This window comes from Rhamphochromis longiceps, linkage group LG16 (assembly GCF_057381845.1).
Source record: "Rhamphochromis longiceps isolate RC_006_pf linkage group LG16, R_longiceps_female_GT1.1, whole genome shotgun sequence".
In the NCBI taxonomy this organism is placed as follows: Eukaryota; Metazoa; Chordata; class Actinopteri; order Cichliformes; family Cichlidae; genus Rhamphochromis; species Rhamphochromis longiceps.
In genome coordinates, this window is record NC_140572.1 from 29,790,706 (window position 1) to 29,809,147 (window position 18,442).

An 18,442-nucleotide genomic window follows, 5' to 3' on the forward strand; every position below is an offset into this window, starting at 1 on the left:
CCTCCACCTCCTTTCTGCTGCCCTGCAATTTCTTTTGAGTTTTTTGACTTCTTCGTTTCTCCAGGGTGATACGTGTTTTACGTTAATCTTTTTGGTGGTGAGTGGAGCAACGGAGTCAAGGCTTTTCTTCAGTTTGCTGTTGAAATGATTAAAAATCAGATCGCAGGGTGCAGGTAAAATCACAGGGGGGCATTCATCTAAAACCCTGGTAAAATTTGCAGCCACTTCAGAGGTTAGATAGCGCCTCCTCACAGTTCGCACCGAGGTCTCCCGCTGAATAAAACCGGTGATGTTAAAAAACACACAGTAGTGGTCAGAGACAGCCAAGTCAACAACAGAGGACACGCTGGTGGACAGCCCATGGGTGATGACCAGGTCCAGAGTGTGTCCTCTGTTGTGAGTCGGCTGCGTGACGTGCTGGGTAAAATCCAAACAGTGAAGAATGTTTAAGAATTCTTTTGCTGCAGGGTCAGAAGGATTATCTATGTGCAGGTTAAAATCACCGGTTAAAATTATCATATTATAGTTTGAATGTATGTTTGTTAAAAATTCTGAGAATTCCTTGATAAAAGCAGCGCTGTCTTTAGGTGGTCTATAAATTGTGACAGATAAAACTGGAGGGCTGCTGAAAACAATAGCATGGAATTCAAAAGTGGTAAAATGATCAAATAAAATTTGTTTGGAGGTGAGTGTGTTGTTGGTTAAAGATGCAGTCTCACCACCTCTCTTACCACTTCTAATAGAAAAAGAGAAATTAAAATTTGGTGGGGAGGCCTCAGTGAGAACAACTGGTGCATCCGAGCCCAGCCATGTTTCAGTTAAAAATAAACAGTCAAGTTTATTATCTAAAATTAAATCATTAATAATAAAAGACTTGTTCGACAGAGAGCGTACATTTAAAAGTGCCATGCTGATTGAGACTGGTGGATTTTTGACAATAGAGTTGGATGGATGTTGATATTTTTGAAGAGGCCGGAGGTTATTAATGTTTTTGGAGTTACTGGATTTATGATAATTCTGTTGCTCTCTGTTTGTGATTATGACGGGTATTGTGTTGACTGTGGGAGAGAGAGAGGTCCTAGTCCAGAGTTTTGTGTATTACTGTTAAAAGTGGAACAAATATAGGAGCTGGGACCAAGGGGACATCAGTCAGTGGCAGACGGATCAGCAGGTAATGTCAGTTTGGGGTAGTGACAGGGCAATGTGCGGGAGTGCTGTACGCCAAATGCCAAATTGGCGGACAGCAAACGGCGTCCCCAGGCGTTGAGGTGGAGCCCGTCTGCCCCAAAAAGATGCCTCCTCTCCCAGAAGGCATCAAAGTTGTTAATAAAACCCACGCCGTGGGAGACACAGGCGGAGGAAAGCCAGGTGTTAAGGCTGAGCAGCCGGCTGAAACGGCCTATCCCTCTGCCACAGGTGGGGGTGGGCCCGGAGATAAAAGCACTCACCTGCAACTGACCAAGGAGGCTGAAGAGTTGGAGGAAGTCCAACTTCAGCAGCTCAGATTGCTGTTTGGGGATGTCATTGGTGCCGATGTGGCTGATGAGCCGGTTAACCTGTGGGTGGGATGCCAGAATGTTGGGAATTCTGTCCACTATGTCAACAACAGTGGCTCCCGGGAACGACAGCGTGAGCGCCCCCCTCATCCGCACGTTCCTGACGATGGAATCCCCGAGGACCAGCGTGGAGAGAGGAGGTGCCACCGGGGGCTGTTGGCCATCTGAGACGCCCGCGCCGCGACACCGGGGGTGTTCAGATGGAAATGCGCCAGCCGGACTGCGTGAGTGACTCCCAGGTAGCCGCGCCGTGGGTCCTCTTCTCCGAGGAGCCGGGGTAAAGCACAGCTCTCCGCGGTGAGTTTGCACCACAGCGTCGGGTTGCCCGCCGCGACTCCGGGGGCGTAGTGGTGGAGATGGCGCAGACCTCAGCGACACAGCGGGATGGCGAGGGCTAGCGGTCAGAGGAGGAAAGTCCACAGGATCCAGGACATTGAATTTATTCTCCAGTACTACCGCGCCGGAGGGGTGAGGGTGCGAGAGACGGATCCTCCTGCCCCCTCTGCAGCCACCACGCGTCTCAGCCACGGTCCATGGCGCTGGTTGGAGTGGAGTGGAGCTGACCAGAGCCTTGTGTCTGGCCCCTAGCTGAAACCAGGAGTTCTCGTCCTTGGCAGAAGCACCAGCGACGCAAGTTGAGAGCCTGTGTTGACTGTTGGCAGGCTCTTGGGACACAGCAGCTGGATGGTGCACTGTGTCGGCTAGCTCAGCGCTAGTAGCGGTGGTTTGAGCTTTGCCAAGGAGGATCGTGTCAAGTTCGCATTCAGCCCCCTGGATTTGGTATAGCGTGGATATCCTTTGTTCCAGCTCGATCACTTTTTGGCTCAGGTTGATGCAGCTTTCACAGCTGGATGTTGAGGTAAGTGGTGCCATTCCGGAATCTCGTACCGGCGACAGCGTCAAAAACAAAAATAGAAACTGCCACTTTAGCCTACGTTAGCTAAAAAGTCAGTCGTGACGCAGCAAAAAAAGCGTTTCAGATCAGTATCCAGCAAAAGTCGAGTCAAAGAGTCCAGGAGTGTCCAGGAGTGTCGAGCACGACAACAGGACGCCCATATTTTAATAATATGTATGCATTAAGTCCATAGTAACTACATTAATTGCAAAAAAGTGCAACAAACTACAAAAAAAATTGAAAATCGTTTTTGGTTTTTTTTTTTTTTAAAATATATTTCTACTTGGAGAAATTTAAGAGGCTTATCCCTCAAAACTTTAAATACAAAAAAGTTGCAAAAAATAGTTTACAACAACAGGAAATTTATTTTGAGTGTCTTCATAGTTTTATTTTTGAGATACACCAATTTTTATATACTGTAGGAAAAACGACAAACAATCCTATGATGCAAATTTGCAAAGAAAACAGCATGTGCATCAAAATTATTTTAAGCAGTGCAATTCGAGTTCTAAGCATCCCAGCAACTATTCAGAAAAGCATAAAGTCAAACATGACTTATAAAAACACCAGTATAGGCTCTTAAGGCCTACAAGTAAAAAAACTACATTTTCCACGAAAATGACATCACTTCCGGTTTCGGGCAGAAAATGGTGGACATGCAATCGTTCGCACTGACGTCTGTTTCAATGTGGGAAGTGTTACGAACAGCTGATCAGATCGGCAAAGCGTGTTTCTAGAATATTATGTTTTTGTTCCCGCAAGCTCTTTTCATGCAATTTTTGCAAAGCTTTATGTGGAAGGAAACCATGACTTAGGACAAGCTGATGGCATAAGATGTACGTACAACTCTGGTTTCATATGCAAAAAAAATTATTGCGCTAGCTTACGCGGTTCCCGGTTCTACAGGGATTTAAAAATAGTTACGCAAAACAGAGCGTGCCTGCTCCGACCGGCTTTAAAGGGTTAAACATGTAACAATCGAATCGCATCTTTCCATTGCCAGCCATCTCATTTTGTACAAATCCAGCCAACTCTTCCAAGTTTGTGTATTTTTTAAACCCTTACAAGAATTGAAATGTGTCCCAAATATCTGTATCCCATCAGAGGCAAGTTTCCTAAAGGAGAGGTAGTAGCTGCTCCACCATAGGACCAGTAGGACCTCCAGCACACAATGAACACTTAATTAACATTAACACATTTATTAAAACACAATTTTAAGCAATAACCCTTTTCTTTTAGTGTGTTTCAATTTGTTCCTACCGCGCCATTGGAACGGTGTACTATCCAGTAACAGCATCCAGCTGGCAGAAGCATACACCTGCAGCAAGGAGAATCTACCAGGCAGGATAGCACAGCGGAGTCATCAGATGAAGTGGTTCATCCAGCAGGAACAGGATACCAAAAGGGGAGAGAAAAAACACAAAGCATAGTCATGACTAACTCAGTGTCACTAACAGCTCATCTAGCAGTCTTAACATCATAAGGATACAGGCTGGTCCATATAAAAAATATTAACAGAAAAAATAAATGCTGTTAACCAAATTTTCTTAGGCAAAAACACATAATCTTGATATTTGACCTTGTATCAGCCGCCATATTGGAAAGGTAGCCAGGTTTCCTTAGTTGCTAGCTTGCTAACAGTCTGCTATCCAGCCCGGTAATAACTTCATTAACATTTTTTACAACATTTAGCTTTCTTCCTTAACAAAAACATCGCAGTTGTGGATTTGAATCTCGCTGCAGCATAATAAGACCCAGAACATTCAATTTGAACATGTGCTGCAAGCTAACTCCCCAGAGGAGTTCATGCAATGGCCAATGCCTGTCGGATTCGGCTCATGACTTCTCTGTCTAACAACACATTAAAACATCAGTTTCAAGTACAAATGTTTCATAAACTTATCTACAGCGACTCATATTAAATGTACCCAAGTTTCCAGCTGGCAGTGGGCACAAGAACAACACTCCTCATCAGATCAAGGGAGGAAAAGAAAATTCTAGAGCTGGGCTGGGTGGCTGCTATGCTCACGGCATTGTGGCACGTTCAATGACTGCCAAATAATCAGAAATCTCATACTTAATTAATGACTATCAATTGAAACATATTTACTATACCTCAAAAAAGTATGAGTGTACCAATTTTAATTGCCCATTGCAAATATGGTAAGTCATGAGGGTGCTAACCATGCTCTATGACTCTATGACTGTATGACTGACAGTTTTGCTATGCACCAAAATGTCAGTTATGTTTAATGCTATAAATAAAAATAACTTTACTTATATTTTAAGATAGGTATGTTAAGATGTGGGAATGTTAAAGCATGAATATTAGCTGTTGTAATTAGTATATTTTAATGAGTCGGTTTTTTGCACTGCAGGAGTCACTTGGCTGAGTGACAAAAAGGTTCTTCCCACTGAAAACGCTATGTCCAGATGAACAAAATCCACTTTTGGGGATGTACTTACCTGGATGATTGAGCATGTATCAAGACAATGAGTCATTTACTTTAGTAAAACTGTAATGCAACAAGCACAAAAAATGGGCTGTGTAAAAAAAAAAAAAAAAAAAAAAAAAAAAAAAAAAAAAAAAAAATATCCGAACTATAGCACCGACTTTTAAATAGCAATCAAGCCCAATAAACAGTTTCTTTTGTTAAAAGAGGGGCCTAATGTCCTCCACAGTTATGTGAGATGATAAAGCCATACAGAAAATGATTACTTCAAGATATAGCTGCTAAAAGTCGTTCTACTACCGAATTACGTGTATGTATCCTCTCTTGATTTATTTCCAAAGTTTACTCACTTGATTTGGATTACTGAATGGAACCTAATCATTTTATTAATCTATACACACAGAAATAGCCACACAAACTAAATTAGTTGGTCAAATTTTATTCAGACACTTGTTGAAATAATCACACAATGTAGTCCTTCTAATGACAGCAACATACTGTTGTTAGGAGGTGGTGGGATTGTCACATGCAGTGAGCTAGCATGATTTACTTAAAGCTGATGTGATTCCCAGATTGGATGAACTATTTGCATTTTCCTCATCATTATTTTTATTTTTGTTTTCTGATTGCTGATTGGTAGTGGTTGCCAGAATTATGCTTTCGCTTAAAATACAGTGTTAGCTACTAGTGCCTCAATTTCTTGGTTGTCTAAGAAATTCATCCTATCAGAGCCTTCAAAAACAAAAAAATAAAAACAAAAAATATACTTTACAAAACATAATTCCAATTAAAATAGTTAGCTGGGTAAAATGCCACATGTTTTATGTTATGGTACAGTTAGTGCGATTCTTGATTCTTATGATAAAATGTAATTATATTTTAATCCCACAAATCTCTTTTTTCTTTTTATGAGAGCTCACACACTTAAAGGATATCCCAAAGTCACACATTTTACAACAGCAACCTCATTTTATAAATGCAATACACTAAAAAACAAGGGGAATAAAAGCAAAACATTAAGAGCTTTTTACAGAATAAATTGCATGACTGCAGTGAGAAAGCAGTAACATCACGACAATGTCAGTAGGGACTGGGGAGAGGGTTTTAGGAAGGATTCGAGTGCCGGTCTTACAACTGCAGCACAGATCATAATAAAATTGCTATTTGCTTGGGTATTACCTTCATGAATGACATCCATATTAATAGGAAGCAAATTCTGCATCTTCAAGTTAGGATTTTAAGGGGGATAAGGGGCAGGGACACCAACTGATGTGCAACTTCTACTAAAGCTTTAGCATAGGAGTAATACTAATGATTCTTGACGCCAGCGAGGCTGACAAAGTGGTGAATTTCCTATTACTGACATCATTTAGAAACTAGGGTTTGACTCCTGCGTGAGACCGTAATTTTCTTTACTTTTCTTTATTTATGTAATTTTTGTTTTCACTGGCAATTTAGTGTTAGGTTAGGACAAAAAACAAATTAGGAAGGTTAAAGACAGAACATTACTAGATTGTGGTTTTAATTAAAATGTAACCTTTGACAATGCTGAACACATGAGAAGCTATTAGGCATATCACCCAATTTGTAATATTCCTAAACATTTCTTAAGGCAGACAAGACACTCCTGCTCACTCCTCCCCACCCCCAACAACAGCATCCAATACACACTCAACACAAGGCTCCAGCCTGTCTCTCTCAACCACCCAGGTTAGGAGGGAACTGAGGAGGATTAATGGCAAGAAGGCAGCGGGCCCAGATGGCATCAGCTCGAGGGTCGTCAGGTCCTGCGCGGACCAACTGTGTGGGGTGATGGAGCACCTCTTCAACCTGAGCCTGAGGTTGGGAAGAGTCCCACAGCTCTGGAAAACCTCCTGTGTTGTACCAGTGCCAAAGACTTCACGCCCCAAGGACCTCAACAGCTACAGGCCGGTGGCTCTGACATCCCACCTGATGAAGACCCTGGAGCGGTTGGTCCTGGCTCAGCTTCGGCGCCTAACAAGCTCATCACTGGACCCACTTCAGTTTGCCTACCAGCCTGGCATTGGAGCGGATGATGCCGTCATTCACCTCCTACATCGTTCCCTCGCTCACCTGGAGACCGCTGGAAGCACTGTGAGAATCATGTTCTTTGATTTCTCCAGTGCCTTCAACACTATTCTTCCCTCGGTTCTGAAGGACAAGCTGGAGAACTCTGGAGTGGACCATCACCTCACTACCTGGATTTTGGACTACCTCACCGACCGACCACAGTATGTGAGGACTCAGGGCTGTGTGTCGGACAGGGTCGTCTGCAGTACGGGGGCCCCACAGGGAACGGTTCTGGCTCCGTTCCTCTTCACCATCTACACTGCAGACTTCTCCCACAATTCCACCCAGTGCTTCCTGCAGAAGTTCTCTGATGACTCTGCAATAGTCGGCCTCATCACTGATGGGGACGACAAGGAGTACAGAGGACTGACTCAAGACTTTGTGGACTGGTGCCAGCTGAACTACCTCCAGATCAACGCCAGTAAAACCAAGGAGCTGGTGGTAGACTTCCGCAGGCACAAGCATTCTCCACTGCAACCACTGAACATCCAAGGTATGGACATTGAGGCTGTGGACAGCTACAGGTACCTTGGTGTTCATCTGAACAACAGACTGGACTGGACTCATAACTCAGACGCCCTCTACAGGAAAGGGCAGAGCAGGTTGTACCTGCTGCGGAGACTCAGGTCGTTTGGGGTGGAGGGCCCACTCCTGAAGACCTTCTATGACTCTGTGGTGGCTTCTGCTATCTTTTATGGTGTGGTCTGCTGGGGCGGCAGCATCTCTGCTGGGGACAGGAAGAGACTGAACAGGGTGATCCGAAGGGCCAGCTCTGTTCTAGGATGCCCTCTGGACCCAGTGGAGGTGGTGAGTGACAGGAGAATGGCAGCTAAGCTGTCATCCCTGTTGGACAACGTCTCCCACCCCATGCAGCAGACTGTGACAGCACTGAGCAGCTCCTTCAGTGGGAGACTGTGGCACCCACGGTGTGGGACGGAGAGATTTCGCAGGTCTTTCCTCCCCACTGCTGTCAGACTCCACAACAAAGACTTTAACTGAACAAACACACACATCCACACATGTGCAATAACACTAAGTGCAATAATCCTTTCTGGCATCGTTGTATTTTTACTCAGTTGTATATAGCATTCGTATTCTATTTTTATCTTATTGTATATTTTTATTCTATTTTATTCTACTGTATATAGTATATTATTTTATTCTATTCTGTACAGCTGTGTACTGTATTCTTATTGTATTCTAATTTTTGCGTCATAACTTTTGCACTGTCCACTTCCTGCTGTGACAAAACAAATTTCCCACGTGTGGGACTAATAAAGGTTATCTTATCTTATGCTGGCTGGGTCAGTGTCATTTTTGTTGTAATTGATGTCTGGTTTGTTCTGTTCCCTAGTGATGGGTAGGGATGGGTACCAGTATCTGACATAAACAGTAGTAACCAGACCGAAAAGCAGCGCTCATTTCCGTGCTTTTTTTTTTTTCCTGAAATGTCATACACTTTGGATTCTAGCCAATCATTTTACCTTTGCAAGGATAGTAGGCGGGCCCAGGTACATACGTTCTTTTAGAGCAGAGCTACAGATTGAAAATGCCCAAGGCAAAGCGGTCAAAGTCTGGCTGTACTTCACAGCAAAAGATGCAAACTCAGCAGCCTGCAACAAGTGCTTTAAGGTGATACTGTGCAAAGGAGGTAACTCCTCGAATCTGATGAAACACCTGGCGACGTACAGCATTTTGTTAAAAGTCGAGAAATGCGCCGTATTTGATAGCTTGCTGCGAGACCTCACACCGGGCACATCTACTGCGGGTGGGTTGTGTTCTCCATTCTTTAAGCACCGTTTCAAAAGTACCAGTTTGGTACTGGTATCGGATAAAACCTAAACGATACCCATCCCTAGTGATGGGTTCATGCTACTTATCTCTCTGCTTTAGGCTTTCCACACATGCGTGTGGAAGGATTGGGAGTTCTCAAAACAGACTCATGCTGTCAAATATAATTAAGCTTTTGCAACTGGAAATAATCATTTCTTTGAATAAAGTGGTCCTGAATGAGCTGTGATTATTTACCTGAATAAGAGTGAGCAAAACATAAAAGGAGGAGGCAGGAATACAAATGGCAAAGAGATGTTCATTACAAATGTAACTGAAATGTCACAAAGGATCGTAACCCGAGAGGAAATACATTTCCATTCAAACATGATTTAAAAAAACGTGGTTTCGTTGTGCGAGAACATTTTTTTTCATTTGGAAACAAACTTGTGTGGATAGATTTTACTTGTACTGACTGACAGATGTATTCAATTTCCCCAGCATTGTTTAGTGCTAATTGTCAGCTTTTGAGTAGATGCGTTTGCCCCTCAGGACACCGTCAAACTGACTGTTCTCAAAAGTCATTAATATACGTGCCAGTACTGACTCACTATTCAATATTCAACAAAGACGACATGCAAATATCAGAACTGTGGTGGTAAGAGAAGGCTGTGGTGATTTTCTTCATTGACCTTGAAAGCCAGCAGCGGTTTCTCGGCATTGCAAAATGTATGGCTATGTATAGCTATATAGTGATGTATTTAGTTTACTCAGTGCTGAGTGTTTTTCATGATTCTTCACAGAACTGATGTATTTGCCTGAGCTTGCTTTATCAGATGTTCCTTTTTTAATGATACAGTAATCATGCCGTCATTCAATTCACTTCATTTAAACTGTATTTATGTCTTTACTTCTCAAAAACAGTCAAACTAAAGGTGACTATTCCTCATCAAAAGGAATTAAACAGAAGCTATAATTATGCACCAATATTCTTTAAAGAAAAAAAATCGTTTCTATTCTATCCTTAAACGACGTCCATCAACAGACGATCACAGTTCTCTAGAAAATAACCTTAGCAATGACCCGAATCCAATCCACTGGAAGACATAATTGTTTCTGTTGTCAAAAACTTAAATGCGCAATTGATTTTGTTTCTTATTTAGAAAGTTTTAACTGAATAAAATTTTATAGCTCAGAGTTCTGACCAATATCTAAGTACATTTCCACTTCTTTGATATGACTAAGGCCTTTACTGTGAAACAAACATGAATTATGGACTTAAAAAGCATATTATTAAGTTTAACTGCACACTCTCATCTTATTATTGATCATCTTTAAGTTTCGAAAGCAACTAACAGCATTCTTGGAATTTTACCTGCTCTTATTTGTGCAGTCAGTGCGTTTGCTGTTGATTTAAAACTCGTCTAATTAATTATTCAAGGGTATTATTTTCTACAGTGAATCTATTTCCTGCATCAGCGATGCCAGTAATGGCTCCCAGAGGATTCTGGAGTGCCATACTTTCACCTCCTCTGCTTATAAGAAAGTGCCTTCATAATAGGGCTGCAAACAAATTCAACACACACACACACACACACACACACACACACACACACACACACACACACACACACAAGCACACAAAAATCGATGTTTCAAGGACTTGCAGTGTTTAACAAAGTACTAAGTGAATCTCTGTTCTTGTTAAAGTGCAAGTTTTTTTTTTCCAGTATCCTCTATTCCGCTGAAGCTGTTTCAAAGATGTAATACCAGCTACAATGCAGCTGAATAGTTTAGGTGAACTTAAATAGAGTGTAAATTGAGTTTTGTGTGACTCATCATGCTATTGTAGCAGAAGTCTGAAATGCCTTCCAAGTCCCACTCTTTGTTCAGAGCCCTATTGTATTATTAAAGAAATACAAAGTTAATGACTTTATTTTTCTTGTAAAGGTATATTTAATCAAAGCTAACAGTGGCTAAAGTGGACACAGAGGACCAGCTGTTTCATCTGCCTGGTAATTGATGTTAATCTCAAGTATTACATAAACACACAGACATGTTACATATAATAAATAAATGTGAAGAGAAATGTGGGAGTAGTTATTTATAAAACCGCATTTCCATGGAGAAATAATGAAGATAATCTCCAAACGGGCTCTAGTCGTGACATAAATGATTCTCCCGTTGATTCGTTTAGATTAGTTAGAAATATTGGGGACATATGTGCTTCGAAGCCTGCGGTGAACTTTGCATGGTCTTTATGAAACGGAGCGATTGGAATTTTTAATTAAAGGTGTTAGAAATAAATGACCAGACACAAGGTGTTTTGAACAGGATGTGATGTGTCATATTTAAAAGAAGGGACCGTGGCTTTTCTTCTTCGCAACTTTTTAAAAATCTGCTTCTCTCATTTAAAAGATGGCTGATTAAACCTCTTATCTGTTCTGGTGTTATGTCATGGTAAATCATGTTCAGTTTAACAAACCTTAAACTCAAGTTTGCAAAAAAAAAAACAACTTTTTCTGAAATAAGCCCACTGCACAAAAAAGCCATATAACCGTGATAAGCAGGACAACTCTTCAGATTATATTAGATTAGAGGAGATGAGTTACAGGGACAAAAAAAAGAAAAAAGCATTTTAGTACATGTACCAATATAATCTGAAGACACCAGAAAGGAACCCCCTAAAAGTATTATCAAGATATGTTGTCTCAAACTAAGGAATGTTTTGTGCCTTTAATGAACAATGTCCCCCAAATTACCACTCAGAGAGCCATTTAAACTTTGAGGCCAGTGGACAAAATAAACTACAATCATTTCTTCTAAAAATGTCCAACTGCACAGACTTCACTTCCAGAATAGTTTTTGACTGAAGGAAAAAAACGTCCAGATGAAAAAATGCTGACCACCAAGAGTTAATATCTCTATACAGAGTTTAAATAAGGAGGCATGAGGCAAGTTCCTCATCCAGAAGACCCGGTTAGCATGGGCCTGGTTAGGTGTAAACACTTACAGCTACTTGGTTAGGAAACAATCATGGTTCATGTTATACATAAACCATGTGATGAAAAATGAGCAGTGTCATTTCAATAAGCAGAGAACATTTGGAAGAACTGCATATGGTTTATTGAGATAGAAAAATTAATGAATTTATTTGGCAATTAGACTCTGATGACCCATCATGGCAGGACTAAGTGGTTATAGGATTTAGGACGGGACACCCCCAGAGTCTAAGTGCTGGTGGTGGTGAAGATGAAGAGTGAGGCTTGGATGGAGCGCTGAGTGACTCTGATGACAAGGAGACTGGGAGGAGGTGGGTTGCATGAATGAAAGTCTGAAAGGGAGAATGATGGAGAGGACCACACAGATTCACAGAACTGCTCTTCACTGGATCTTTGTGTTAACTAGTAGTTGAACAGTTCCTACCTAAAAAGTACCTAAAAAAGTGGCTAGTGTGTGCATAGCTGCACTTTGGCTGTGCATAATATTAAAGATCACAAGCAGAAATAGTCAAAGCCTGAGCAGCTGCAGGCAATACCAAAGAAATGCATACGATATTGTTTTACATCCCACTATTTGCTTAACAAGCATCACCACAATATTTGAATTAGTTCTGTTCATTTGTTACACATGCCATCTATTGTAGCCACTGTTGGAATAACAGGCTTAGATTAACCTTAAGACATGAACAAACAAAAAACCCTGATCGGTTTTATCAGCTATTTCCTCATCCTTACATATATGATGATAAATGATGGAAGAGACAGGCCAAAAAAACCTTTGTTGTTTTTTTAGAATTATGGCAAATACTACAAGTGTAGGCTGTCATCAACTGTCACCTGCAGCAATGTGTTAGTCGGGAATTAATAGAAAATGTTTTCAGGTAAAAGAATGACTCACCAGAGCGGCTGCTGGGCTGCCAAGCTGAACAACATTTTATCACAATCTGCTACTTACAGCTTTTATAATCTGTTCTTTATGATACTAACAGAGCTGAATGTTGCTGTGTGCAGTCAGTGTCCTGACTGCTCTGTACACCTTAGTGCTTTTGAATCAATGAACCTCTTAAAAAGAAAAAACATTACCAGTATGGATAATTACAAGGCTGCCAGCCTGACTTAGATTAGAAAAAGATTTCTCTAATTCTCTAATTCTAAGAATTTTTCAGTATGTTTTACAAGTTAAAGAACAGCAGTGGTGAAGGGATGTAGGCAGCATGCATCCAGGGTTTGATTCCTGGCTGTGTATAGCTGATCCAGCAAATGCTGTTTGGTAATTTTAAAGAACCTACAGAGTTAACTACCCTGAGAAAGTCCAGCTAGGAGTTCCAGTGCTGAGGGCGAGAGACTTAAAAGACCAAATCAGGTAAAAAAAAAAAAAAAAAGTGGAATAGTTACCTATAGGCAACCCTTGCCCAAGGATCTTCTGGTTGAGGCGTTACTCATTAGGGACCCATATATAAAGAGTATGTTTAATTAAACATGTTAAACAGGTTAAGTTCTTATTATACAGGACTTGCTGGTGGACCCATTCCATAGAATCACACCAGTAAGCGTGATGGTGACCACCTTCTGCCCCATCAGTAGACAGCTATAAGCACAACCCACAAAAGGTCCAGTTGCAGAAAAGGGAAAAAAGTTCAATTAAACATAATGCAGTATAATGTAATGTTTGGAATCCAGTGAATCCAAATACATTTAGTTTGTGCCATGTGTATATTAGATAGGTTATATTTCTTCCACTTTAAGGATTCTGCATACAAGAGTTAATAGAAAAACAAATTCAGATTAATCTTAGTAATATAATGCCAACATTATTTGCCCTTCCATTGCCAATTTTCTGATATCCAGTTTACAATTTTCTCCTACAACATAAATATTTTTCTCTCTCAAAACTGACAGTAATTGTAGTAAAGAGAACAATTAATAGCAATGTCAGCTTTGCCACAAATAATGTCTTCCATAGATAAACCCCATTTCATTTAAATGAATGTGCCAAGTTAATCCACTGTCTTATTATTGTCTGCTGATAATTTTGAGTGTTTTATAAACAATGTTTTGTAAAGCCAGGAGCAGAACAGATTCTGCATGACTCTCCCCATCAGAATGACACTTAAAAAAAATCATTAAGCCTCTGCATTTAATTTAGTGAGCAAACCTCTATTTCTATAATAACAAAAGGATTTCATAAACAGGAAGAGACAGATGAAGAGACTGGAGGGAAGGCCAGTAGTAAATCTATATTTCTACGTTCATATACAATAGAAAAGAGTCAGGAAAAGATGGGTAAAAAGAAAGATGAATGAGAAATGACTTTACACAAAGGATAAAAGCATTCGTTAATATAATTCTGTCCATTACTTCATTCAAAAGGATAACATTATAGAGACTCGTTGATGAAAGTGGCCAAGGAGCCTCACCTGCAAGATTTAAAGTCATTCTTCTTCTCTTAGGTATCGTTTCTCATTTGCATCACAGTAGGTAGATTTATATTAATGCATTTAAATGTTCCAGGAGATTCTTAGACATTTGGACCATATTAACACCTACTTTTAGGTTCATTCATGTATCTAAATCCAGTGGTGGGATCGCAGCTTTGATTTGAGACAAAGGTTTCATAGATTGGTTTTGTGATCTTTAAAAAAATATGATCTTTATTATTTTATATGTTTTTCCTGGACTTACAGGTGTAGGGAGAACACTAAAAGTAAATGCAACCCTCCACCTTGCTTACTTGGTCTCACAAAGTCAACCAAAGTCTACACAGCTTTGCTCAAACACTGTAATCATTGGGTGGTCACACACAGACACACACACGAGAGACATGCCCGGCCTTAATGAATATCCACAGTGCCCTCTACTGGGGACAAAGAAACGCACCCTTTAACTTCATCTTTGAGAAGATTAATTTTGAACAGAAATCCCAGTTTAGGGAACAGGTGTTCACATCAATGACAGGAAGGACATTTTGTTACTACTTTTATTGTGTGTACATGTGTTTGTGTGTGTGCACTGATCGTTGCCTCAGCCACATTTCAAGAACTTGAGTTCTGGAGAGCTGTTGGGGGGGAAAACTATTTTACAGTTTTCAAATAGTATAATTTCTACAGAGACAACTTAAAAGTGAATGTAGATATAGCATTGTTTTAGCATATTTTAGTGCAAAAAACGTTTTTCAAATCTCTTTCTAGTCTCAGAGGTAGTCATATCTTATTCTATAACCACTTATAGGTTCATTTTCAGCTTATTTTGAACATAATGGAAGATCAAAGATAACATCTTTTGTTTAATCGCTCACTTCTACCAGTAGACAACTGCATGGAACACATTATTCCAACTGCACAACATGTGTTTCGCTCTAGTTTGGTAACCAGCTAACTCAGATGAAGGGAAGCTGATGTGTTACTGAACATAACTATACTTTGACAAGGCATCAATATACATAAGTCTATTTTAATGCAGGAGCTGTCTGACAGCTGCTGCCAGCACAGCAGAAGCAAATACCCCACCCCCAGGACAGGGTGTTTCTCAGATGCTTTAATCTTAGATGTACAGAATGTGCAAAATTATGATTTTATGGAAATGATGCAAATAATCACACTGCCATCCTCCATTAGTATGTGACAGCCTTACATTATGCAATGTTATGCATAGTGTTCTGTCCACCCACCACTATTGCAGTCAGAATGTAGAGTGATGGTGTGCATGTCTAATAAATATTGCAGGAGGATACATTTGGACCATCTACCAAACTGCATAAATCAAGAAGCTTTCCAGCCCCACATTATAAAGCCTTCTCTTGGCTGCATAGCTGCTTGGCCCTTCTACTCTCCAGCAACTGTCAGTGGTTACTCATAAGCATGTATGTATCTATGCTTTCATGTTTGCCTGCACTTGGATTAGTTTCTCAGCAAGACTACACATGTAGTCCTTTAACTTCACATAAACCGTGTACAGTTAATTAGTACTGAACTGAGTAGAACGGGGCTAGCAGTTTATACCAAATAACACCTGCCAGGTAAGACCTTCATTTATCAGTGTGGGATAAAGGTTTACTACGCCCTGTTTCTTAGAAAAACTGGGCTGGTTTGGCAGCTTTTTAATATGGGAAGCAACGACAGCAGGTATTGAAATCACTTTCAGTGAGAAAGGGCGAAGGTTTTAGGGATATGGCAGGTCAGGGTCCTGTGAGATTTGCAGCTTGTGTGCCACTAATCCACATCCTCAGGCACATCTCTGAGGTACCAAAATTCCACTTTTTAAGATGACAACCCAGATTTATCATCTTTACCCTCAAAGTCCTTTTGTGACTTTGAGTTCACAATTGGAAGAAAATGTCATTTTATACTGTTAATTATTAAATTTTATAGTGTACATTATGCTGCAAAAATTTTTTAAAGGGCATAAACAGAAAGGCTGGTGTTTGGGAGCCTTCCAGCTGATACTCAAGTAGCCATTTATTTGTCTTCAGTGAACATGACGAGTGGGCGAGCACATTACCTCGTGTGACCGTGGCTTTTGAAAAGTCCTTAGTGTGCAGTAATGCAGATTTGTATATAAGTGCAAACATAACGAAGCAAAGCAGAGACTGAATCAGGAACACTGCAGCTAGCCGGCTGGTGGGATATAAACATTCCAATGTTAGGGAATGGGATTTTACACTTGGATTAAAGAAAAGTCAGTCAGTCACTTTTTTGTGGTCAAACGTTCTTCTTCCTTCCTTCTTTCCTGCTATAGTGTAGTGTTACCTTCCTCAGTCTAGGGGTTGTGGGGAAGTAACAGTATAAGTGTCCAGGAGAAAGAGGCAGGGAGCTAGAACTGGGAACAAAACAGAGGATTATCATTAATAATGAAAGCCAAGTCAATATTACAACCAAGAACAGAAAGAAATGGTACAATAAAACTCAGAAGCTGGGAACAAGTCAATAAGTTTAAAGAAGAGGGAGGGAAAAAAGAGCACTCAACACAGACAGAGAAAATACTTTTTTACCGTCTCCTCTTCCTCTGCTTAGCTACAAGAGCTGATTGCTGAGTGAAGCTTCAGGTGTGCACATTTCAGCTCCACAAGAAAGAGGCTGGTGTCTGTGACAAGAAGGAGAGAGCAAAACCACACACCCACACAAGTGAAACCACTGCAGGTCTGCTAGGGCCATAATATCAAACAAGAGGAAAATGTGTTAGTGATTGTTACCTCTACAGAACTTATAAAGTGAGAGAAAATATCTTCAGGAAGAGGCTTTGGCCTTTGTCTGTATGTAGATCTACTGCATAAGCTATTTGCAAGATTGTTTTTATGTTTGTTTGACGCCACATCACATCAGTATGCTACATAAAATAGATAATAAATAGAAAAAATAATAAAAATTCAAGATATTTTTTGAGCATGAATAGATAGCATGACTAGATAATGATTTTGTTGCCGCCTTGCTTGAAATATATTAGTCCAAGCTTGCCTGACCTAAAATTTATGTTAATTAAGGGAAAATTCACAACATCAGTAAGAACAGCTCAGTGTATTAGAAATCCATTGATATAGGGCAGCACAGTTCATAGGGACACATAAGGACATTCTACCAGAAACCTTTTCCAGTAATTAAATGATGTAATATTAGCAAACTTCTGCTTAAAGGAACAAAATAAGGGAGGGCGGACTAATTAACAGTACACCTTCCAGCAAAGTCAAACAGAAGACCACTGCTGTGGGACAAGGTGCCTCACTTACTTCACTGCTTCTAAGAAAAACAACTATTTCACTGAACTCATCCATTTTACCTTTACTGTATTTAGTGACTTTTTTCTCTCTGCTAAGAGCTCAGAGGTGTGGGTTTGTTTGGGTTTCTTTTTTTAAAGAAACCCAGAAGCTTAATGCTGAGCTGGAGCTCAGGAAGCACAAATGGCTGCTGATGAAATCAGTCACTGCCAAAGCTGTTGTAAAGTTGAAACTGAAACTTGGCCACATGTAGATGTGGATATTCCTTCAGAACTGAGGCAGGCAGCCTGTTATAGGTACGCTGCCAAAATAGCTGGAAGTTGTGGTATACACACAAATTCTGTGACATTATATTACAGTTTATTATTTTCTATCAAACGGATAAGAGAACATGAGTAAAAATAGAGAAAAAAAGGAAAGATGTTGGTTTTTTCTTGAGAGTAAGTGAATTTAAACAAGATTTGGGCAAAAGGGTTGCAGCAGCTGTCATCATGGAGAATGTAAGAGCAAGTGGAGGTGGAGAGAGTCCACTGACTTTATATGAGGGTCTTCTTATTTTCAGTCCTGCTGTCTGTGGCACCTTCACTGCAGACTCGGAAAGGTTTTGCTGGAAAGCTTTAAGGTATCACTGGGTCCCAATGGCTCATTTCTATCCCTACTGAAGGACACTCAGTCCAGCATAATTAACAACATGCAAATTGGGCATCACAACATTATAAAGGAGTCTATTTTATACAGGTATGTCCCAGACTATTTTAAACAGTATTCAGCTTCTTTGAAAGGAAACAGATTTAGACCCAACTCTTTCTCATAACTACTGTCCAATCTCCAAATTACCTCTACTTTCAAAAATTCTTTTTTTTTACCAATTATCTCTTTTACCTTTTAGAGATAATCGAAGCCAACGACGTGGACACTTTAGAAAAAAACACCCCTTTTTACTTAGGGTTGTGGCATTTTAAAGAGTG

At 40.4% G+C, this 18,442-nt stretch overlaps 1 protein-coding gene across 1 annotated transcript in view; it reads left to right on the forward strand.

The window, feature by feature from the left end:
• Positions 1–2,226: 2,226 nt before the first annotated feature.
• Positions 2,227–18,442, forward strand: part of LOC146651398 (protein lifeguard 3) — a 50,928-nt gene continuing 34,712 nt past the window's right edge. Inside the window, exon 1 of the mRNA XM_085383622.1 lies at positions 2,227–2,415. The gene's annotated coding sequence lies outside the window, so the exon portion shown is untranslated. The remainder of the gene's footprint in view (positions 2,416–18,442) is intronic.